We start from the raw sequence: 24,613 nt of genomic DNA, 5'->3' as shown, positions 1-24,613 counted from the left end.
GCAGTGAGTTCTAATGACTCCAGTTCTCCTCATTTCCTCAACTCATCACCAGTCTGTAAAATCACAGGACACAAATTAAGTTAAAATATTTTTTCGGGTACAGAAGAAAGGATCCCCAGCTATGCAGAGATGATACCCTAATCCATAGTCTCTTCGAACTACCCCCCCCCCAATCAGCTGTGCATTTCATTGGAACTCAGTAGAGTTCAAAGACTACCAATCCTACCCTTTTAAGTGGGGAGAACACAAAAAAGCTAAAGGTGTTAAATACTGCAGCCACCACTGCTCCTCTGCTAAGGAATTGTGATCGTCAGCTACCATGTATGATAGAAACTGATGCATTCTCTATTGCCTTTGGGGTAGTACATTCTTTATAAAACACTGAGACTCAAGCAATGCATCTAACAGCCGATTACTCATGAACATTATCTTGCTGCTAAAAAAAGTATGCTATTTATTTAGTAGTAGTGATTTTATGTACAAACTATCTGAACATAATGAATTGTTCACATCGGACAGTCACGCTCCACACTCTGTGCCTTTTGGACTTACCAAGGTCCACGTTCTCTTCCTTACTTGGGGCTGTACACAGATTACTGCCTGTCTCAACCCCTTGAACACCTTCCCGGTCAACCATATACCTTCAGATGATTCGGACATCTACTTGACCTCATTACAGCCTTCCCCGTATACGATATACACTTATTCCTGTTTTTTTTTCGATCACTCTACAGCTTCCATAGCCTTGATAAAGTCACAGGTGTGACAAAACACGTGTCGGCTGTATCTGTTGAGATTTCACTGGCTGTACCTGTCTGGATGTAACTATGAAGTGACGACTACAGTTCGATTAAAGATCTACTGGAACTTAACGAAGGACTTTGCATTATCTGTTCTTGACTTAATATATGCAACATGCATTGTACTATAACTGAGCAATATGACACATGAGTGCGTTGGTCATCTCTGTTCATAATGAATTGTATTGAACTCTTTTATGGCTTTTTAACCGAAAACGATTTCTTACTGCTACTGCTACTACAATACTATATATGATTGAGACCTTCTGTCACCTGAAGATGCTTTTGCACAATGAGTATTTGGATGGAGCACAACACCCGAAAATCATTTGTAGCAATGACAAAAATATGATTTACCTTACACCCATGAAATGCCTCAATTTCCAACATGCAAGGTGTTCCCTATATTTTTCTCGCTTCCAGTATACAATTACCTACACAACAGGTATCAGATAGGTAGAGGCAGATGTTCTGAGGTGACAATTGAAGGTAAAGAAGATTTATCATCATCTCTTAAGATTCTCTTACTTGTCACTGAGATTGTGAGTTATTGGGAAAAAGCCATGACTGCCCAACATGAGATCGTTGAAGAGTTCTGAAAACAAAAAGATCCTCAAAACAGAAGTAACCAGGGAACCTTACTATACTAAGGGGGATAATTTAATCTTACATGAACATAATGCAAAGACAGGCTCTGCAGTATCATCACGACCTGCCAGTGGCAGAACATCCTAGAATAGAGAAGACAGAGGTATTAGTAAAAACACATTTCTGGTCCCCCAAGATGACCAAACTCATTCAAGAGTATGTGCAGAAGTATCTAGCATTTGAACAGGCTAATAGCCAGCAGAATTACTTCAGACTGTACTTATTCCAAGGCAACCTTGGTACATGAGTACAATATATTTTGTAGTAGCTTTGCCTTGGTCTCCTGCATACAACATAATATTGGTTGTATTTGGTTACAAAACTGGGTCACTTTATTCCTTTAAAAAGTGAACCCTCATCGTCAGTTGTTTTGGCATATATATTTATAGATAATGTTTTCACACTTCAAAAATAACTGATAGTATCAACACAGATATAGAAAAATAATTCATGGTACTTTTATGAAGCAAATTAACTAAGAGAGAAGGAACCACAATTTCATATCCACTAGCTACCACCCTTATACGAATGGTCAAATAGAGAGACTGAATTAATCCATATAAATATCTGTGGTGTTTTCAGATGGCCCATTGGATGCAATGGGACAGGTAGATCTCCTCTGTGGAGTTTGCATTTGATAGCTCTCTTCATTCTTCATAAAACACCTCTGAGTTTTCTCCCCCTTTCATATTCATCCACATTCCTTTCCTGCTTCAATTTACCCTTTTTCAGTACCCTTCATTTTACACTTGTTAAAACAGGTAAGAACTATTAAGAATTCAGCAGATAGGCATCTTTGCTTTTTCATGCAGCATAATTTGGAAAAGCTTGCTGCCTCGTATAACCACAGAACCTCATCTGTATGCCTTTTCTTGCATCAGGCGGAGGGGCCGAATGTAACCCTGTTTGACAATGAATGAGGTGGAGATCATCTGTAAATACTGGTCTGCCTTACCTAATTTCTTTCTCACACAGGATTGGTTGTAAAGTTACAGTAGGAACAGTAAACCATAAAATCAAGGAACCAATCAAAGCAGAACAAACCTGACACATGCAGAGTGTCAAGGGAGGTAGCTGTGCCCATAAGAATGAAAGAGGACTAGAGCTAAGCAAAATGAAATTATTATTGTAATTATTGGAAGCCAGCTGACACCACAAGGTGAAATGGGGTACTCTGATATTCCTCACATACATATGGCATAAGAGAACAGTAAAGGAAAATAATTGATGGTTTGCGGTAGTCTTCCCACACAGGCACTGATACCCATAGAAGACATTACAAAATCCCCAGAGTTCAAACTGCTAGTTTTGGACCAGATGTGACGATATTGGGTAGATTTATTGAAGCCTGCTCAAATTATTGCAGCATGTCAAAAGAAAACAATCTTATCGTGCTGAGGGTACATTTAAGGTAGTTATTTGCTGTTATATAGTTCTGTGAGCCACATGAATGGCAGAGTCTGCTCTCAAACTCACTTCAGTGTGGTTTTGACTCACAATGAACCCTTAGTTAATGTGTATGAGCATACATAATATGTGTTTTAGAGTACTTGTCTGTATCCCCTTGACACCCTCATCCTTCTCGATTTTCCGTTACCTAAAGAGTCTTCAGAGCTACAATACGTACTTTTGGTGGCCATAGACTGAGGATTTGAGTTTCATTGTGCCCAGTATTTCTGTCCCTGATGTGACTTAGAATTCCTCATAACTGTGACATCTCTTGAAATTCCACTGCATCAGCTCCTGAATCCAGTCTTATTTTGAACATGATTTATTTTTTTCTGTGTTAGCATTGATTAATTTCCAATGGAGCATAATAGGAGAAGATGTCTCATTGGGCCTTTCCCGAACCTGTGTAGGGATTGAACCGGGATTACTAGCATGATATTGCTGTTGCTACTGATTTCCTGGAGTGGAATCCTGAACCTGGCGCAAGATTTCCAAGGAGGACCTCCCATACCCCGTGGATCTTGCATTAAGAGCCGTAAATAGTGGATAAATTAATTTACTTTTTGCACTCTCACCTACTTAAAGATTCTTGCTGTTTGGCTATACTATCTGCCCACCTGAGGGGAAGTTCTTATGCTGCATCTGTGCTACACAGACCACTTCTGCAGCTTCTCTTGATCATCTCTACCAGTTGGGTGACCTATTGACACCACACTGGTTGCTTCAACTCCCTTTGTTGCCTTCTACGCCTTCTTTTTGCCCCCTCTTCCCTTTAGCTTCCATCTCCTATCTTGTTTTTTCCCCTATTTGTATATACTTTTCAAACTTTTATGGTACCATTGAAGATGAAATAACCTCCTCTCAGGTCTTATATAATGTTTTAATTCCACTTCCTGGTTTGCTCATTGTAGGAGGAGAGTTTAACATCATACCCAATAACCAGATTGATACCTCCTGTGAGAACAAGTCACAGAACAAACCAAGAGCATCTTGTTGTCTGGCCAAATTCATTTGTGACTTGTTGTTAGTAGATGTCTGTAGGGCAGAAGATCATCAGGGACTATAGTTTACCTGTTTCTCTAAAAGGTATTCATTCAGTTCCCCAGATCAGTGTAGATATGCCAGGGAAGTGGGCAAATTATCATCAACAGAGCTTTGACAAATCTCTTTTGGTAGATGAAGAGTGGATTGCGATTCTTAAGACATTGGTTACTGAGTTCTTTGACAATAAAGGGTCCACCTCCTTATTCAATATCTGGGAAGCTTGTAAAGCTTATATGAGGGGTGAAACACTTTCCTGTAAATCACACTATCCAGACTGGCAAGGGAGTAAACCTCTGGACTTCAGCAGGAGCTTGATCAAGAAGAAGGTATTTACAAGCCTACCCAGGATTCAGAAGCTGCTCTCAGACTAAAGGAGGACCAGGACAAACTGAGGGATTTTGATATATCCTGCAAAATACTTAATCAGAACACAAGCTTCCAGCAACAATATAAAGAGAATGGACATGCGGGTAGACTTCTGGCCTGGTCCGTAAGAAAAGGGGGAGTAGTTGTCAATCACTTTAAGGATGTAGAGGAGGTTTTCCTGTCCCAGTACTCAAACCTCTATACTTCTACTCTTTCAACTAATGTGGGACAGATAAATCAATACTTAAGTATGCTTAATCTACCAGGTTTAGGTGAGGAATCACAGGCTGTACTATTAGAACCCATTACATTGTCAGAAGTAAAAGAGGCGATTCTTCCCTCACCCAAAGGGAAAGCCTGTGGGGAAGATGGCCTTCTGGCCTAGGTTTACAAAACATTGAAGGTCAAATAGCAGAGTTCTTGGTTACCCTTTTTAATTATGTACTCAATGTGGTGGAGGTACTGGCTTCTTTTACAAAGACCGTCATTGTAAGCTTTGTAAAAAAGGATAAGCCACTCGCAAAACCAGGCTCTTATCGCCTGATCAGCTCATTAAATCATGACTATAAACTCCTGACAAAGATTTTGGTGGTCAGAACCACCTCTGTGGCCCTACTGGTAATCCATGAGGATCAGTGTGGCTTTCTTCCAGGCAGACTTATATCAACTAATACCAAATTTTTGATACAGGCCATTGACTACTTCTCCCAAAACAATATCTGTGCTGCTATAATAAAGCTCAACACAGAGAATGCATTTGATCTAGTCCAATGGGAGGTTCTGTTTTCGATCCTGGATAGGTTTAATTTCCCTATGAAATTGATCAAGGTACTTTGCAATTTGCATTCAAAGGCTCAGGCCAAGATCTTAGTCAACACAACCATAGCAGGGACTCTGTATGGGTACTCGCCAGGGATGTCCTTTCTTCTGCACACTTCACATGTTTTATAGAACCCCTGGCAGCTGCTCTTTACCAAGATAGTTCTATCCATCCACCTCTTCCTTACGCATCCAAATTGAAATGTTTTGCATACAATATGATCCTCTACCTTTTAGCCAAGCCCTCGAATATAGAAAGGGCCTTTTAGCGAAAATCAAGGTTTTTGTTGGATCTGGTAGCTTATACGATAAACCATACTAAGTTGGATGCTCTTTGTTTAATTCTACTGACTCTATTCTTCCTTCCGCAATGCGGATGCAATTTCGTCTCTCTCGCCCAATTTGGTTTTTGGGTATCTATGTATGTCATAATTTTTCAGATCTTTATCTGCTTAACTATATATCCACCCTAAACTAAGCAAAGCTCAAAGTCTCTTGCAGAAATGTCAAGCTCGTCCAGTGACAATCATTAGCCAGGTGGCACTTGTCAAAACAATGATTTTTCTTCTTTTCCTGTCTATCTTTTCTAATGTAACAATTAAAGTTTCTCAATTTTTTTTCAAGGATGTAGATATGCTGCTCTGTCAGTTTAAATGGGCAAACACAAAACCTCGCATACATCTGGATACACTATCCCTAACAGTAGATGAAGGTGAGTTAGCTCTACCACATTTCAGGAAATATTATGAGGCCGCTTTTTTTGGATTGTGCTATAAGAGCTGCCTTATCGTTAGACCTCAACTACTATGCAAATGTTAGCAGAAAGAAGTTTGCAGCTTCCTCATTTTCTCAGGATACCACGACTCCCCAAAAGTACTAAGTACAAAGTCCCAATTGCAGTCTGGGTTAGGGTTTTGCAATTTCATGAGAAATACCAAGTCTCCAGCTTCCATCCTGCAATCTTGCTTCATAATTCAGGGATATTGGGCCTCAAGTTGAACCTGAGTCATATCAGAAAGTGAGAGTAGTTGGACTTTTCCAGTTTTTCTGAATTTTTATTATGCGACCAAACTAAGACATGGGTTCAATGTCAAACGGACTGAGCATCTATTCAGACGATCTTAGATATTCTCATCTTCAAACACAACATTTTCTCCAGACAGTCAAGAATATATTAGACCCATCTGTCTCCACGATTGCCCAGGCTTTCTATGAGAAAAACCAGCAGGGTATAGGTAATTGGTACTGGATTCTGAGTCTCCAGTCTTCATCGAGAATCATCTCCCGCCTTTTTATAAAGTTTGCAAAGGCAACAGAATGTAAGATAGATTCACAATTGCGGAGGAACTATAGTATTCTATCCTACAAGGCAATAAGGAATACCAACTTTTTAAAAAAGTGCATTTTACTCAAAATGGATGTGTTTTAAAATCCAGGTCGAATAAGAGAAGTACTGTCTGGGTTTTGAATATGCTGTACTTTAATCAGGGGAACTGGCTGCACCTATGGTTTACATGTCAAAAGCTGGCAGAATAATGGGAGTGAATATTTCAGTGGATTAGTTCTGAAGTCTGGGTATTTCTTGCCCAAGATCCCGCCTGAGCACTGTTTGTTATCTCCAGCCAAGCTAGCTTATTGGCCCATTCAAAGCAAATCTTGATTGCCAAATCCTTAATTCTTCAGACATGAAAGTCACCACTGCCACCAAAAGAGTATAATAGGGGAAATATCCAATTGCCTATAATGTTCCTTCATATGTGATTTAGCAAAAAAGCCATGCACCAAGAGCAATTGTTTAAAAATATTAACTTCAATATAGGTAAAACCACATAAACACTGGATAAAAAGAAAGAATGTTGTGATGTGTGCATCATAAATCTTAATGTCACTGGCAGAAAAGGTTTTAATTCCAAGATGTAAGTTTCACCTTACCCCTGCTTAATACAAGAATAGCAAATGTGACCTTTACAGACAATATTATTTAAATTCCCACTCAAGCTTTTTTTTTTCTTACTAGTGCAATTAGCCTGATAGGAATGCCTGCATTGCAAGTCATTATAACAATTAGAACAGCTCTTGTCAGAGTAACTAACTCACTGCTATTAGATGCTTTACAAAGGTTTGAAAGATTAACAAATGAGAAGGGCCATCATTTAAGGCAATTATTCCAATTAGATTTTGACTTGTCAGGCATTCCTGGTTTCATTAAAGAATGATTAAGGTATTTACATTAGATCAAGGAGTATTTTATTTGCATTGGCCATATGTCAGCAAATCAGTACCTAATTATAATCCCATTATGTGCATTTAATTGACAGAACCAGTAGAAAATAATTTGCAAAAATGTGGCCTGACCATGTAGGGTTACTAATACCAAAGAAAATGTTATACATTTTTAGAAAGGTCTGACCCCCACGCATGCTATCTTGTGCACTAGCACAAAACTAACTTTAATCTTCTCAGCTGTAATCAGTACCATGTGGTCCATTAAAAGATTAAAGCTGAAAAGTCTGAAGAACAAAGATAGAAACTACATTGAATTTTTTGAGCTTTTACATATAAAAGCTGTAGCATACTTTATAATGAGTAATCTTTTGAGCTGCTATTTATTTGTGGAGCTGACTCAAAAGTGTGATCCTCTTCCTCATGGAAAACATGTGAAGTCAGGAGTAAACCACAAATACTCACAGACAAACATAATGTGGCTCACAAATAGAAATATTGTTTGCCCTTACCATGCACTCATACATGGCCATACATACACACAACCAAGATTGCCTCAAAGAACTGCAAGCATAAGATAAAAATTGAAATAATGAGATCAGTAACTAAAGTAAAAGTAAGGAAAATAAGACATTTTCAAACAACGGCTCATACCAATGTTTTGAGTACATGGTGCACTTTCCTAAAATTTAGAAGGTGTGCACCGGACATTCCAGAAGACATTTCTAACCATTTGCACATACAGGAATTAATATATTTCTGCAAGTGGAATGGCATGATAAACAACATTTGCGCTTGATAGAATTTCTTTGTTTCTCCACACAGAAAATAGTTTGGTCATGAAGAAATCCTTACCTTTAAGCCATTCGTCACTAGTGTCAATATGGCAAACCACCCTCAAATGTTTTGTGTATAGCACAACATTTTAAGAAAGTGAGTGTTCACAAACCTTTCCTTGTGGGCACAGTCTGTAACACCCACAAATCCTTCAGTAAGAAGAATTTTCCTCACAAAGAAACGGTACCATTCAGGTAGAACTGCCTGTGTAATAACCTTGACTATTACATATTCACACAATTCCGGAGTCTATTAAACAGCAGTAGTATTTTGAACTTAGATATGAAAGCATGCACATAGCTAATTGAAATGTAGGTACTTAGGTGTTCAAAACCTATTCTCAATAGAGCCTGCCATTCATGTGGTAAAATCTAGCACAATTCTTTGCAGAAGTCAACAGCACATACTTTTACCATGCATGCTTTTATCACTCAGTCTTTCCAAAACATATAGCTTTACCACACATGTCTTTGCCATGCATACCTGTACCACAAACATAGATATCAGCACAATAAAGTGAACATAACCACGCGTACCATCACCATGCACACATTTATCATGCAGAACTTTACTGTTCAATTTCTTTAAGGAAAACAAAACTAATAAATGTAAATAAAAAAGTAAAATAATATTAACATAGGAAAATTAATTTCTCTGTACCAGACAACATTTTTGACAACAATAACATATATAAAGTATTGTTGGGAAGGGCATCTGTACACAGTAGAACATATTTCAATGTAACACAGCACAATGCAACACAATGCATAGCAGCGCTATGCAAATATTATCAACATTATAACACTATGCAGCATAATACAACATATCAAAACACTGAGTAAATGTTCTAAACGCATTACATCACAGCGCAACACAAGGCAAGTCTTCACAACAGTACACAATTGTTTTCAACACAAACACATAACAAAGCAACACAGTCAACACATTACAACACAACACAAATTGTTCAACAGTAGTTAAACACAACTCAGAAATAAAGATCAATCATTTTCATCTCTACACAACCAGTGACCTTGACCCTAACCCAGATGGTGGACAAACCCTGTGAAGAAGGTCAAAACACTATAAAATTCACAAGCAAAAACAATTATAGGCTTACTCATGTTTTGCTTCCAAAAACAAAAACAGACTTTACAGCACTTATTTTAATGAATGTTGTGTTGTAGGACCCAGGTAACACCTTGGTTGGGCACCCTTATTTTAGCATTAGGCCCATGGGCAATGCCTTTTACACTCATGCACATTTGTTTTTTTCATATTTTTAGCACAGCCTGATTTTAGCTCATTGTTTTTACATTTAAATCAGCTGCCTCTTTCTAGCAAGACAGAGTTCACTCTGCACATGTTATCAGTCAATGTACAACATGCACCCTGTGTCTTGTCCTAGGCTGTCATGTACAGTACATTCTATGCTAACTCGTATTACCCATCCAGAAGCTAGTTCCTATCCACAAGACACATCAGTATGACAGGCCTGAACTTCAAACTCTGTATGGGTTATTATATAAACAACATATAGGCCTAAAGAGGGTTGCAGGCTTTCCAGTCATGATCATCCTTGGAAGACACCTTTGCTGATTCTGGTGGTGACTCTTCAGCCTCCCAAGAGGATTTCCATCAAGACAACAGGCAGACCCCTGCTATCCTCTTCAGGTATGGGGGCAGGGTCATTCTCCATAGACCGGGACAGGCAAAAGGGTTACAGCCACTATGCCTTCAAATCTAGACATAGGATTTAGGCAGGAATCTCTAGGCTTCATAGAGTCATACAGAACAGTGAGGTTATTTATCCTCTTTACCTTGGTTGTAATGATGATTACTGTATTATGTTTCATCTCCCTTATTATCCCATCCCACATTTTTTCACTAGGATGAAATTGCTTCTATAAATGCCATGAAATCCAGTTTGCATCTTGTGTTCTGCCTTGGCATGTGTGAGTCACTGAATAGCTGAGTGAAAAGGGGATGCTTTATTTCCAATGCATCTATTTTAAGGAGTCAGAGTGTCAGGTTCAGGTTGCTACAAATCACCTCGTCCCTTCAAGGGTTAGGTGAGGCAAGTGCTGTTGGTTGACTCAGTCTCCTACAGTCAGTAGTGCTGCTTCCCTAAACATGCAGTCTTATTTCATAATAGGAACTGCATGACACCTCCAGGGGTATACGAACAGTCCAGGGCTGTTTTCTGCACATGTACAATCAATATTACATGATACTGACCCATAAGCGTTGCCCTATGTCCATGACATTTATCTAATGGATGACTTAAACACTTATTTGACAAGAGAAGTTTGCATTACCCTAGGATTTGCACAACATGGTTATAAATTAAATTGAACAAAAAACAAAAATTGCCTTTCTCATCATCCCTTTCCTGGTAATTCAGTTATCAATTAAAGGAAGAGCCTGGCACAGTTGTATGACAGAACCATGCATGGCAGAATGACGCATGGCTTAACAAAGTGGTCAGAACCATCACTGCATCTTTATCACGCGTGTCTTTACCACACATGCCTTTATAATGAACTTTTTGTAAAATCATGGTATATGTGGTAACATAAAACTACCTCACCCTGTCTTAAAATCTACCCAGACTCCATCACCCCTGTCCTAAACCCTAAAACATACCCTGTCCTAAAAACGACCCCACCCTGACCTAAAACTTACCCCAAAACCCTGTCCCACACAAACTCTAAAATCTACTCTGCCCTGTCCTAAAACCCACCCTGCCCTGTCTTAAAAACAACCCCGAACATCCTCCCCACCCTAAAACCTACCCTGCCTGAAAAACTACCCCACCCTGTCCTAAAAGCCACCATGACCCCCACCCTAAACCCTAAAACTTATTTTGCCCTAAAAACTACCCCACCCTGTCCTAAAAACTACCCAACTCCGTGCCCTGAACCCTAAAACTTACCCTGTCCTAAAAACGACCTCACTCTGTTCTAAAAACTACCCAGAACACCCACCCTGAACCCTAAAACCTACCCCACCGTGTCCTAATAACTCCCCTGACACCCTACCTTAAACATTAAAACTTGCCCTATCCTAAAAACTTCCCAACCCTGTCCTAAAAGCTACCCCAACCCCCGCCCTGACCTCTAAAACGGACTCTCCCTGCCCTAAAAACTAGCCCAACCCCCCGCCCTGCCTTAAACCCTAAAACATACCCTGTACTAAAAACTACCCTACCCTGTCTTAAAACTATCCCAACTCTCTAACACCTGCACTGAACCCTAAAACTTGCCTGCGCTTTCCTAAAAACTACATCTCCCTGTTCTAAAGACCACCCTGATCCCCACCCTAAACCCTAAAACCTACCCCACCCTGTCCTAAAAATTACCCTGCCCTGTCCTAAAAACGACCCTGATCCCCCCTTGAACCCTAAATCCTACCCCACCTTGTCCTCCTCCTTCACCCTGAACTCTAAAACCTACCCTGCCCTGTCCTTAAAAATCCCCCCATCTGCCCCAGACACACTTACCCGGCCAGCTCATTCCTCTCCCGGACGTTCCTGCAATGTGCCTGAACCACGCATATGCATGGTGCTTTAACCACATATTTGTGTGCTACAGACACGTGTGGTTCAGGCAAGTATGGTAAAGCTTGCATGGCTACGCTAGGCTTTGCTCCGGCCATGTAGAAAAGGCAGTTTCCCAGTTGGCACCACACTTCTTTGAGAGATGTGCTCAATTACAACCAGTAAATACCATTAATAAGTTACAATCCTTGTTGGTATTTTTTTAATTTTGACAGGGCTTACATACCAGATTATACCCAACGCATAAAACTATTGTACAATTTCATTTGCCCAGAACACACACACAAATGCTCAGATTACTACAGAATGACACGTGTAAACAAAACACATTTGATCATACAGATGATACCAGGTGCCATTGGCTTTACCAATATCACATTCAGTGAAGGTGACACAATGTCGATTGCATATGAATTGCATAAATATTCCAATGCTGAAATGCATTTTGCATCCACTGAAAAAATACTGACTTCAGTTCTACTGGTGGCCATTAAGGAAAGACAATTGGCTCAGGAAAAACACATCAGTGTCCTTACTGGCACCCCATCATTAGAGGCTATTATAAAGGCTACCTCCTTGACTGCCATTGATTTAGACTATGGCCCTGATTACAACAATGGTGGTAAAAACCGCCTACCCCTGCAGTGACGGCTGCCAACATACCGTCACTGAGGCAACCAATTGTCTGCCATATTATGACCACTGCCAGACTTCTGCCACAAGAAGGGTGAAAATCTGACAGTGATCATACTGGCGGATGGTGGTAAGCTGACGCTGCTACTACCAGCACCATCACACCAGTTTAACGCCACCAGCCGGATCATGACCAGTGATACGGCCTGGCGGTGTCCTGCTGGCGGGGCATTGCTGATGGTAGCAGCACCCCTTCCTGCTCCCTGCTGGAAGACCTCCTCAACAAAGGTAAGTTGGGCTTCCAACAGGGGAGAGGGGTGGGAGGGTGTTGTGTGTGTGTCTGAGTGCGGGAGTGCGTATGTGAGTGAATGCGTGTAAGAATGGTGAAGTGAGTGCATGTCTGCATGTCAGTGTTATTGTGTGTAGGAATGTGTGCAAGCATGTCTGGAAGTATGCATGTATGAATGCGTGTATGCCAATGTGAATGATTGGGTGTATGTGTGTGCGTCTGCAGGTGTGCACGTCTATGGGGGTGGGGGGAGTTAGAGGATCGGAGGAGATGGGGGAAAGTGAGAGGATCGGAGGGGGTGGGGTTGTCAGGTGTGAGTTATAGGATGGGGGAGCTGCCTACCAGTGACAGGAAAGGAATTCCCTGTCTCCAGTAGGGCCTACCGCCATGGTTTTCATGGCATTGCTAATGCCACGAAAACCATGGTGGTAGGCAGGTTCATAATGCCACCGGCAGTACTATGTGCCGGTCGCCTTGCTAGAGATTGACATCTCCGGCTCAGCGTCTGAAACCTTCAGGGCAGTCTGAGTGGAGAATTGGCAGGTTGGCTGCAGCCAACCCGCCATTCTCATAATGTGGTGGTATGTACCGCCAACCTGTTGGCGGTACTACCGCCACATTCCCCTTACCGCCGGGGTCATAATGACCCCCTATGTGTTTGACCCTAAATTGTAGACTTAAGAATATCTCCAGTTTGAATTCGAATACCCCATTCTTCTTCTTCAACAGTATAAATACATCATATTTACTGAGAGTTAAGCTCAGCCTGCTATAGGCATTAAACATCAGTACTCCGTGGCTTGTGCAGCTGTTCATGGGGTAATGAGGGGAGGACATTTCCACCCTCAGCAAACTTTCATGCAGTCCCATAAGGATTACATTGCACAACTGGTTGTACTAAAAGCATTGATTCTGACACTGAAGCATACGAATCCTGAATTCCTGACACTTATAATGTGTGATTTATACTTCTTTGTCCAGTCTGGTGCCTCAATGGATTCAGAGAATCTAAAGAAAATATTATCAGGCATTATGGCCCTCATTACAACCCTGGCGGTCAAAGACTGCCAGGGCTGTTTTGGAGGTTGCACCGCGAACAGGCTGGCGGTGCAAACTCGCGGAGTACGACTGTGGCGGAAGCGCCACGGTCGCACCGTTTGGACCTGCGGTTTTCCGCCACGTTGGTCCCAGCGGTTGTAATCCGCCAGGGCAGTGCTGCTTGCATCGCTGCCCAGGGGATTACGAGTCCCCTTCCCGCCATCCATTCCATGGTGGTAGGAACCGCCATGGAAAGGCTGGCAGAAAGGGGAGTCGCAGGGCCCCCTGGCATAGCCCCACACAGCTTGTCACTGTCTGCACAGCAGACAGTGAAAAGCGTGATGGGTGCAACTGCACCCGTCGCACGGCCGCAACTGCACCCGTCGCACGGCCGCAACACCGATGTTGTGCCCGACATCGCCCAGCGGTGATGTCATAATGGGCACTGCGGGAGTGCAGCCGCATTGGCGGCCGAATGGTGGTTACAACTTGGCGGTTGCCGCCTACCAATGTTGTAATGAGGCCCAAAGTGTTTTAGAAAAAGCTTGTAGAATTTTAAGATCTGACACGGGCTTATGTAATACACACATTGAGTCCCCAATGTTTTGGAATACACGTTGCGGGAAATTCATTAGCTGATACAGCAGCCAAATCTTCAGTCACTATTGCTACTGTAGCCGTGATTACTCATTCACATATGAGGGTGGATGAAGAAATACTGGCTGCTGTGAATTCATCGACTGATGGCATCCCTCTACTAAAAGCATATCCAGCTAATTATTCCTACCAAGTAGGTGCCAAAAACATTCCTTATGCAACTATTCCAGGGGTAGGAAATTCCCAACGAAGACTACAGGCTAAAATTAATTAAAGCAGCACACAAGGGAAGGCGGCATCTGTACATGTTGGTATGGTGGCTACAGTTCCCTTGTTACAAAAATACAGTTGGTGGCATTGTGTAAGTAAATAGACAAAGCAATATGTCCTTAGCTGCGACGTTTGCCAACAAATTAAAGGGTCCACCATCAAACGCCCACAGCAAATAGCCATCCTAGTATTCAACAAGCCTCTGCAGTGTTTTTATCTAGACCATTCTAGCCACCTGAATCCAGATGTTGCATTCAAATGCATCCTGCTTGCTGAAGATTCCAGCTCCAGATTTCTCTGGGTCTGGACACAGCAATCGGCCAACACTTGTAACTGTTATTAAAGATTTGAAAGTCTTCATCAAGACGTATGTAGAAGCAGCATTCCACTGAGACCAGGGACCTGTTATGGAAAATCTGGGTGTGGCTGTGCATTATTATTCTCCTTAACCACCAACTTTCCAAGACACCTCAGTAAACTTGTAAGTCACATTTTCAATGCTTCTAACACAGACTTTTTTCAGGGAGATTGGATCTGGCTCTGTCAGCACCTTCCAGACTGTTATCAGAATTATTCCATGCATTATACTGTCATTGTTTTCAGGTGTATTTGGAGGCATACTGCTTGGATTGGCATTAATTGGTGGTATTTTGTTACTTTTGTTATTGCTCTGCAATGGATGTCCCATATCACAGGCAAGTGGTCCTGGAACTACCACACTTCCAGCTGTGTCATGAAGGTATGATACAGTTCTTTGCTATACCTTTGTTGGAAGGACCAAATTGCAAGTGGTCTCTGTTTTTCCTGCCAGCATGGTTCTACTGTTTACAGCTTGTGTTGTGCTGTCTTCGGTCCCTTTCCCAGTGTGCAGTGGATGTTTGTCTTGCAACGCAATTGGTACTATCGAAAGACATGAATCTGCTGATGTTCCTGTTGAGGGCTCATTTACAGAGTTGTCCCATGAGACTCCAGTTACTTCAGGATGCCTTTTATGAGCCACCTTTTGTGGATATGGATGCTATGGCTCCAGGATTCCCACAACCTTTGGCTCCCCTGCTGTATGCATTGCACATGGTACTACTTCCTCAGCAGAGGCTGAAGCTCTCGATATTGTCTGCTCCTTTGACCTACTCACCGAGGTTCTGGGGGTTCATTGGAAGGTAACCATGTTTAAATGTCCGGACCATCACATTGCACTACTGCTGAAGGTGAGGGTTGCTAAATATTGAAGATTATACTGACCTGAATTGAGAAAGATGTTATTATGTAATTAATTTCTGGGCATCACAAGGACAGTACACCAACTTTTGGTTAGTGAGATCAAGGTAGTACAGTGTCAACACTTGCTTTATGTTGTCTTGATCTTTATTATAAATTGTACACTAAATACATGATTGCTTGTCTTCATTTTCAGTGGACTGGTCTGGCCAAGGAACATCTGGGTGGGACAAAGGGCAGAGCAGGACACCATCGATTCATCAGCAGGCATATCCCCTGGAAACCACCTGTGAAGAGGAGAAGAAGGGAGATCAACCAACAAGCAGGGTTAGTGCGCCCACACAGACTCACCCATTACCATCTACAGTCCGGGTAGAGGCTAAGGGGACTGGAGGTGGGGACATTGAGATGGACACCACATAACCAGGGGTAAGACGAATGTGAATCTCCCTCTGACACACAACTTAAATTGGAAATTGTGTCCCCTGAGCAGGCCCCAATACCATTTGGGCCAGCCACCACGCCCTCATTAACTCTTGAGGCCTATTTCCAGAGGGGCCCCTAGCTACACCCCCTGACACTACTCCTCTTCGAAGTGCCTACTTAGAAGAGTTGAGGAGAACATCTGCCCCGACACCCCACAAACTTATGTTTCACCCAAACCTCTTCATTTTTGGTTTCTCTTGTGGCTGCACCCCAGGAGGTAATAGTGTAAGCTCATGATGCCTGAACTGTGTTCTCTCAGAGATTACAGGATGTCAGGTATGAACTACATATGTTAAAAGCATCACAGTCCAGACTATTAGAGAACATCAATGCCCCCATCACTTCTTTGGGTGCAGCCATATTGTCTGTACTGTCCCAACAATCCACCCATGCCACTGTTGCTGTGTGTCCAAGAGTGTCTTCCCTTTCTGTTTCTCCTGCTACCACTCATACCCCTCATGTTATCCACTCATGTAGGGTGTCTGGTCCTGTATCAACCAGCTAGAGTGAGTCCATAGAAAATACATTTGGCTTGTGGGGCGTGGATGTTTTTTTACTTTGATCATTGACTCTTCTGTTAGGGCAGTGTTTTGACTAAAGACTCACACTAATTGTAGATATACTGGTTCCCCTGACTCTTCCTGATGTTTTTTCCTTTATGTGGCCCAACCCCTCCAAGTTCTTTGCCCATTCTGAAAGAAGATTTTATTTTATTTCTCCCTTTAAAATGGGTAGTGTGTATTTTTTTTTTTTTTTTTTAAAGGAAACAATTTTAATGCTACAGGCCACCATCATATTGCTCAAAGTTCCAGTTCAGGTCTTGTGGCAAGCGAGGCAACCAATGCCACATTTTCAGATTGTCAGAATATAGGTTTTAATGGTTAAGGAAAAACTTGCACAATTCTAAAATCCCCAACAATAACCTGTGAGCTATGCCTAAATAGATGATTTCACACAAATCTTAAATCATTCTTTGAAGTAGCTTATTGAGGTATCCATGAAGGAAATACTCAGTTGGTATTTAGAATTTTCACTGGGTCGGAGCAGGGAGTGCTAATATTGGCACCACTCGTTTGCAAATGTTCAAACAGAATGGGGTAGAAATGCTGTGAAAAGTCTGTCCCAAAAATCTTGCCACTTCCTGTTGGGTTTTTAATTTTTTCATAGTGTTCAGTGCTTTACCATTAATCGAAAGCAGCTGTAGAACTTGCAAGACTGCTCCCTCTCTCCCCAAATACTTAGTAAACCCACAAAAGCACTCCTTTCATGGCATGTGCTCTCCGGTCACTTACTCCAATCCTGCAACTCAATTAACCTCTTTTTGGGACAGTCTAAGTCACATTAGCCAAAATGACATGATCATAACACCCCCTCCCATTTCCCACGGGAAGAAAAAAATAAATATATATATATATATAAATAATGGTGAGCCGCAGAATGTTCATGTGGTTCAAATGAACACTCATGCCATGGTTAGTGAATCCAGGCCTTGCAACTGTTGTCTCCAGGTTCTTCCAATTCTGGAATTTATTACTTTGGATGAGCAGTGTAACGCAGGTATTTCTTGCCAGAAGGAAGTTCTTTGGTAAAGACTCCACAGTGGAATTTCTTGCTAGCATCTTCTTCGGACATGGTTGGTGGTACCATCACTCGGTCTCCGGACTGCCAGTCAACTGGTGTGGCCACACTGTGATTTGAAGTCAGCTGGAGGGAATCAATCACTCTAAGGAGCTCGTCAAAGTTCCTTCCAGTGGTAGCTGGGTACAAGACAGACAGTTTCATCTTCTTGTCAGGGCCGATGATGTAAACACAGCGAGCAGTGACTGGCATGCCTTCATTGTCCTTCTCGTCAGGGTCCAGCATGCCCAGCTGAACTGCCAGATCTCTCTTGGGGTCCGCAATAATTGGAAAGGGCAGGGTTTCTTTGGGCTCCAGCTCACCATTGTAAGCATTAATATCCGTGCTCCAGCCAAAGTGATCTTCAACAGTGTCGATGGAGAGGGCGATCATTTTGACACCACGTTTCTCAAATTCAGGAGCCAGCTGCACGGCTCGTCCTAGTTCTGTAGTGCAAACAGGAGTATAGTCCCTTGGATGTGAAAACAGGATGCCCCATGACTCTCAGAGAAACGTATGAAACTTGATCTTGCCGATGGTGGTGTCCGCCTCGAAGTTGGGGAACACTTCACCGAGTAGGATACCAGGCATTGTGGCGGAAGAGGCTGGGATGACAGGCCGTGAGAGGGCTCCTTCAGCTGTTGGGCTCTCTAGTACAGTGACAGAAGGCTTGCTTGGTCCGAAATGGGTAGTGTGTATTGACAATTTTTTGTGAGGATCAATTTTGGCATTAAAATCATCAACCCTGTATAAAATATTGTTGAAAACCATATCTCTGTCTTGTGTTTTCCATTATATCTGCTGCATTTAAAGTAGGGAAGTCTACATTTGCTATGCTTTCAACAAGATACCTTGTGATGAACTTATAGCCACATATAAGTCCTATAACCAGAGTAACCATTTGACAATCAAGAAACATTAATCCACATAGGATTGAAGTAATGAATTGTGATAATTTATTTTTATTTACAATTTTTTTTACTATTTACATATTTACAATTCTCATGGGGGATTGTTCTTTCAACTTTGCAAATGTGGTGGCGAGGTTCTTTGTAAGTAAGTGCATATTCTGTGTTCCTGCTGATGTGTGGGTGGCTGTTGCCAATTTGCCTAGGAATGTGTGTTAGTGTGCAAGCTGAGGGGGGTGTGCCTGTACAATTTGTGGGTGTGCCTATATAGGTGCAGTGAGTGCCTGTGCAGGTGGGGGATGTGCATGTACAGAATGGGAGTGCTCTTGCAGTTGATGGGTGTGACTTTATAGATGGGGAGGGTGCCTGTGCAAGTGGGAGACATGCCTGTATATATGGTGAAGGTACCTTTACAGTTGGCGGATGTGCCTATGCAGGTGGGGGGAACATGCTTGTACAGGTGGGGGATTTGCCTGTTCAGGTGGGGGGTATGCTTGTGCACAAGGGGGTTGCCTGTACAGGTGGGGATGTGCCTGTGTATAGAGCGGGGGTTGCCTGCACAGGTACAGGTGGGAGACATGCCAGTACAGATAGAGAACATGTCTATGCATAAGGGGCATATGCATGGGGTGCCTATGTACGTGAGAGTGGGGCCTATGCGGTGATCAATAGATGGCTGGGTTTCGTACAGGTAGGTGTGTTGGGTCTCCTCCATGTGTTGACAATGAACGAAGATTTTAAACATGCCCTCCATTATGTTTATGGCTAAGGCATGATATCTTGCACTCTTTTCCCTTTAGATTGATATGTGGTCATGGTGCATCCTTGACATGTCTTGGCAACATTTCATAATACTGTCCAGGACACAGGTCTGTCTGTCAACCATCTGAGGGATTTCCTATAGTGAGTCTTAAATGTGAGACAGATTAGTCCCTATTGCACAAATGTCCTGCCTCACATCAGTCTCTTGTCTGGATAACATAAGCATCTGCAAGTCCACCAGCATGGGGAAGGGTGGCATGTGAGAGTCTGTGGGGAGTGGATTCATCCCTAGGCAGTACCTGTCCCTCACCAGGGGTGTTAGGTCCTGCAGATGCTTTAGAAAAGGCCTCGGGTGCACAGTCATGGGAGGAGTGTGTAGTAGAAACAACATACCAGTCTTGGACGTGAGGGCTATGAGGAGGTGATGGTTCTGTTGGTGGAGGTGTAATCTGTTGCTAGATGGCTGACTGCTGGGAGCAGGCAATCCTCAGAACGGAATTGGGAGACCTTCAGCCTTTTGACCATTGTGCCAACAATACACTCCTCCTCATCCAGGTCCTCGCCCGTGACCAGCACCTGTTTATCTTCTTTCTCCTCATCCTCCTCTTTAGGAGATGTGCTGACCACTGACATTGCTGCTTGGAGGAGGACCAGGTTATCTCCTCGGAATGACCGCCACCCTCCACTGGTGAATGGTTCAGCTTCATCAAGTGACTCTCGTCATTAGCACCTGTAAGACAGAGGTTGCTACATGATATGTATTTAGCATAGTATATCATGTGCCACATCACAAGGGTTACAACTATTTTTCTTTGCATCTTTCTGCAGTTCCACATGTGATCTAATTTGTGTTAACATCCACTTGACAGCTCACACTGTAGAAAATGACATTCACCAGCTCCAGCCACAGATTTTTGTTGTTGAGATGCCATCCAGCGTCGGTTCCGAGAAGCTGTGGGGCGAGGCTTTCCGGGGTTTGGCACCACTTTGCATTGATCCCAGGGAGCTGTGTGGTGAGGCTTTGTGGGGCTTTGTCTAGCTGTGCTTCAATCCTGGGGAGCTGAGCAGTGAGGCTTTGCAGGGCTTGGCATTGATGTGCACTGGTTCTGATGGGCTGGCAACTGCACAGTAAGGCTTTGCAGGGCATTGCACTGCCCGGAGTTGAGTCCAATTAAGCCGGCAGCTGCCCGGTGAGGTTTTGTGAGGCTGTGTGTTACTTTGCAGTAGTTCTGATGAACACCATAGAAGGTAAAGCACCTTAGGCCCACATCCAAGGCAAAGCAGACTCAGAGCTTGTAGAGTCCAGGTGCAGATGGTTCAATTCTTTGATGTCCCTGAGACTTGAGAACAGGAGGCAAGCTCAATCCAAGCCCTTGGAGAGCACTTGTGGAGGAAGTCAGAGTAAGGGAGCAGCAGGCAGCAGGGCAACAAGCAGGATAGCAGTCCTTCTAAAAAAGCTATCCAGATGAGTCATTTGGGCAGCTCAGCAGTCCTTCTGACAGAGTCCACTTGTAGATCTAGAAGTGTCTGATTTGGTGGGCTCACAGACCCAGTATATGGGGGTCATTATGACCCCAGCGGAGAGTGTAAATGTGGCGGAAGTACAGCCAACAGGCTGGTGGTACATACCGCCACATTATGAGAATGGCGACAACCCGCCACTTCTCCACTCATCAGCCATGACGGCATTATGAGTCTGCCTACCAGCATGGTTTTCGTGGCTTTGCATGGCGGTAGTCCCTACTGGTGACAGGGAAATTCCTTCTCTGTCACTGATAGGCAGCTCGCCCACCCTCCAACACTCACCAGATGCCACCCACCCCCTCTGTCCAAACTCCCCCACCCCCTCATATACTGACCCTCCCACCCCCACACACACACCGAAGACATGCACCACATATACACGCATTCATACGCACACTGGCATACACACATGCTTCCAGACATACTCAGACACATTCTTACACACAATCATACTGACATGCAGACACGCACTCACTTCACCATTCTTACACGTGTTCACTTACACGCATATACCCACACAAGCAACACAACACACAGACACATTCACACACGCATTCACACAAGCACTCACATGCTCAGACACACACAACACCCACCACTCCCCTCCCAGTCAGAAGCCTGACTTACCTTTGTCTAGAAGGTCTTCCAGCAGACAACGGGAAGGGGTGCTCCTACCGCCAGCAGTGCCCCACCAGCAGAACACCGCCAGGCCGTATCCCAGGCCATGATACAGCTGGTGGTGTTCAACTGGCCTGGCCGTGCTGGTGGTAGCAGCGCCATCTTACTACCGTCCGCCAGAGTGATCACTGCTGGATTTCCGCCCTTCTTGTGGCGGAAGTCTGGCAGTGATCATAAAATGGCAGACAGATGGTAGCCGCAGTGATGGTATGTTGGCGACCGTCGCCGCGGCGGTATTCGGTTTTTACTACCTTTGTTGTAATGAGGGCCTATATTCCCAAAAGTGTTTTTGAAGTGGAGGAACTTCAAAGAGTTGTTTTGAAGTGCACAAGTTCCCCTTTGTACCAAGCCCTGTCTACCAGGAGCCATGTGGGAGGTTTCATTCCTATGTGTGAGGACAGGCCACTGGTCTTCGTGCCCAGGGAAATCCATCTATATGCAGAAGAATGCAGATGCACCTGAGTGTCCTGTGTTTGTGGCTGTCTGGACAGAATGCACAAGGGGAGCTGTCAACCAACACAGACCAAAAGTGGATTAGAGAGAGGCTCTAAAGCACAGATGGCAGTAAGTGCTACCATTCCAGCCATACCAAATAGGACAAGTCACAGTGGTGAAAAACGACTTTGGGGTGGGGGGGTTCACTAGCAGGACATGTAAAACTTATAAGTACATGTCCTGCCTTTTATTTACATTGCACTCTGCCCTATGGGTTGCCTAGGGCCTACATTTGTGGTGACCTTTGTGTAAGTCAAAGTGGCAGTGCAACTGCACATACACGCACACAGGCCTAGCAATGGCAGACCTGGGACATGGTTAAGGGGCTACATAGGTGGGTGGTGCAATCAGTGCTGGAGACCCACTATTAGCATTTAATTTACAGGCTCTGGGGCCCTCTAGTGCACTTTATTAGGGAAGTACAGGTAATGGTGAAAAACATCCCTGTTAGAAATATGCCAATTGGGTATGAGCCAGTGTTACCATGTTTAGGGGAGAGAACACAACACTTTAGCACTGGTTAGCAGTGGTACAATGTGCTAAACCTAGCACACACAAGATCAGAAAAATGGAGGGAGGCAGGCAAAAGTTGGGGGAACACCACCCTAAGGCTCTAACAAATCTGATATTGATGCTGGGGTGCTGTGACACTTCAAGTTCCAGTAAAAGTTACATACATAAGGGAATGAAGCTGGCATGAGTGTAGAGAGGGAATCAGAGTCTAGTATAGCAAACCCTTATGGATCCTGCCCACAAATCTGTTTAATAGTAAAGAGGACATGTCAACCAAGTATTCCTCAACTACTTTAAGAGGCTATAAAACAAGATAACTAATCCTAAGTGAAGAACTAGGGTTATATATGTACTGTGTGAAGCATTTCTCTCTAGAAGAAACATAATAAGCTATGTCCAGATCCTGCCTAAGATGGACCTCGTGCTTCCTGTAGCAGGAATTCATGCAGGTATGGCAGTTTCAGGATCAGGAAAATTAATGTACACATTTAAAATCTGTATTTGATCACCAGTGGATGGAAGGGAATCCATCAGGTTCTTCCCATCAAGGTTATAGGATGTGCCCTAAACACCACGGGTCCCCATGTGGGTAGTAACTATGCAATATTTCAGTAAATATTTGCTACATCATAAAATAACTACAGGCTGAGGATAGGGCTCTTAGACAGCATGTCAGTGAAACACTGGCTCTAGCACAGCTTTTGAAGGGTAGGGTGTGGGAGGACACAGATATTGGTGGGGTGGGCGAAGGTAGCCAAACAAGTTTTGTACATTTTGTACAGGGAAGAGAGGTCATATTGTGCGTGGGTCCTCTATTTCTCTCCTTTCTCTGCATAGCAATTGAAAACAAGCACAGATGATTTTGAGGGTACAACATGACATACAGTTTTAGATGGGTCTAAAGTGAATAAAAAAATTTTTAATCTCAATGTGCTGAGTGGTATAACGGACAACTAAAGCTTTTCTCTCTTTGTCTGTTTGAAGTCACTCTGAAGCTCTTGGTGAAAAACATCTCTGTTATTGACTGTTACCCACCTATAAAAGTATATTTTATGGGTGTTCTCTATAGATGACTCGCAAATCAGTAAACACACATTCTATGATTCAAATCATGCAATATATATGTCGTGGAAGTGGTGTATCTAGGAATAGTGGACTGAAGGTTCTTGTGGGAAATGCTAGACATCACGAAACTCCCCTAGTTCATAATAGTATACCGTGTACTGCAGACTTGATAATTTAGGAAACAGTGCGCAGCAGAAATAGAAAGGGGAGCCGGAAAGTATTCCCTAAAGCCTACTCGCACAGTTCCTGTCTAATAATGTCATAAAAAGCAACAAGATAAAAACCTGTAAACTAGAACTTGAAAATGTGTTTAAACTCCTATAATATTGTACTGTTTCTGTAGAGTGTCATGTTTTTATTTCAAACAATAGAAAAACGTAATCTCTAGCTGTTTATGGCTAAAAGAGAGATTATTAATTTTCACATCACATAGACTAAAAGCCAGATATGCTGTCATTAATCATTTAAAATCACTAAAACATTTGGGAGTTACCATCTTGCATTATTATAAGGAGCTCCATCATCTTATTTATTATATACAACTGATGCTTGACACCGAACAGGAGTTGAAAACTGACTGGGCGCTTCCTGCAAATTTACGTAAACATCATACAAAAAAAACTATTACTCCCTAATTCCCTACCATAATATCCTTTTTAACATAAAAATAGATGTTTAATTTCTGTATGGGATGGAAAATGAAGCTAGTTACAGAACGTGCACCTTTCACTCGGAGATATTAGCTTTCACTATGTACTGTATGTGATAATTAGTC

At 42.9% G+C, this 24,613-nt stretch overlaps 1 pseudogene; it reads right to left on the bottom strand.

The window, feature by feature from the left end:
• Positions 1 to 17,017: 17,017 nt before the first annotated feature.
• LOC138286659 (peroxiredoxin-6 pseudogene) lies at positions 17,018 to 18,567 on the bottom strand (annotated as a pseudogene).
• Positions 18,568 to 24,613: the final 6,046 nt, after the last annotated feature.

Source organism: Pleurodeles waltl, chromosome 1_1, assembly GCF_031143425.1.
Source record: "Pleurodeles waltl isolate 20211129_DDA chromosome 1_1, aPleWal1.hap1.20221129, whole genome shotgun sequence".
NCBI lineage: Eukaryota > Metazoa > Chordata > Amphibia > Caudata > Salamandridae > Pleurodeles > Pleurodeles waltl.
Note: the sequence above shows the minus strand (reverse complement) of the source record. Positions and strands in the feature narration are given on the sequence as shown.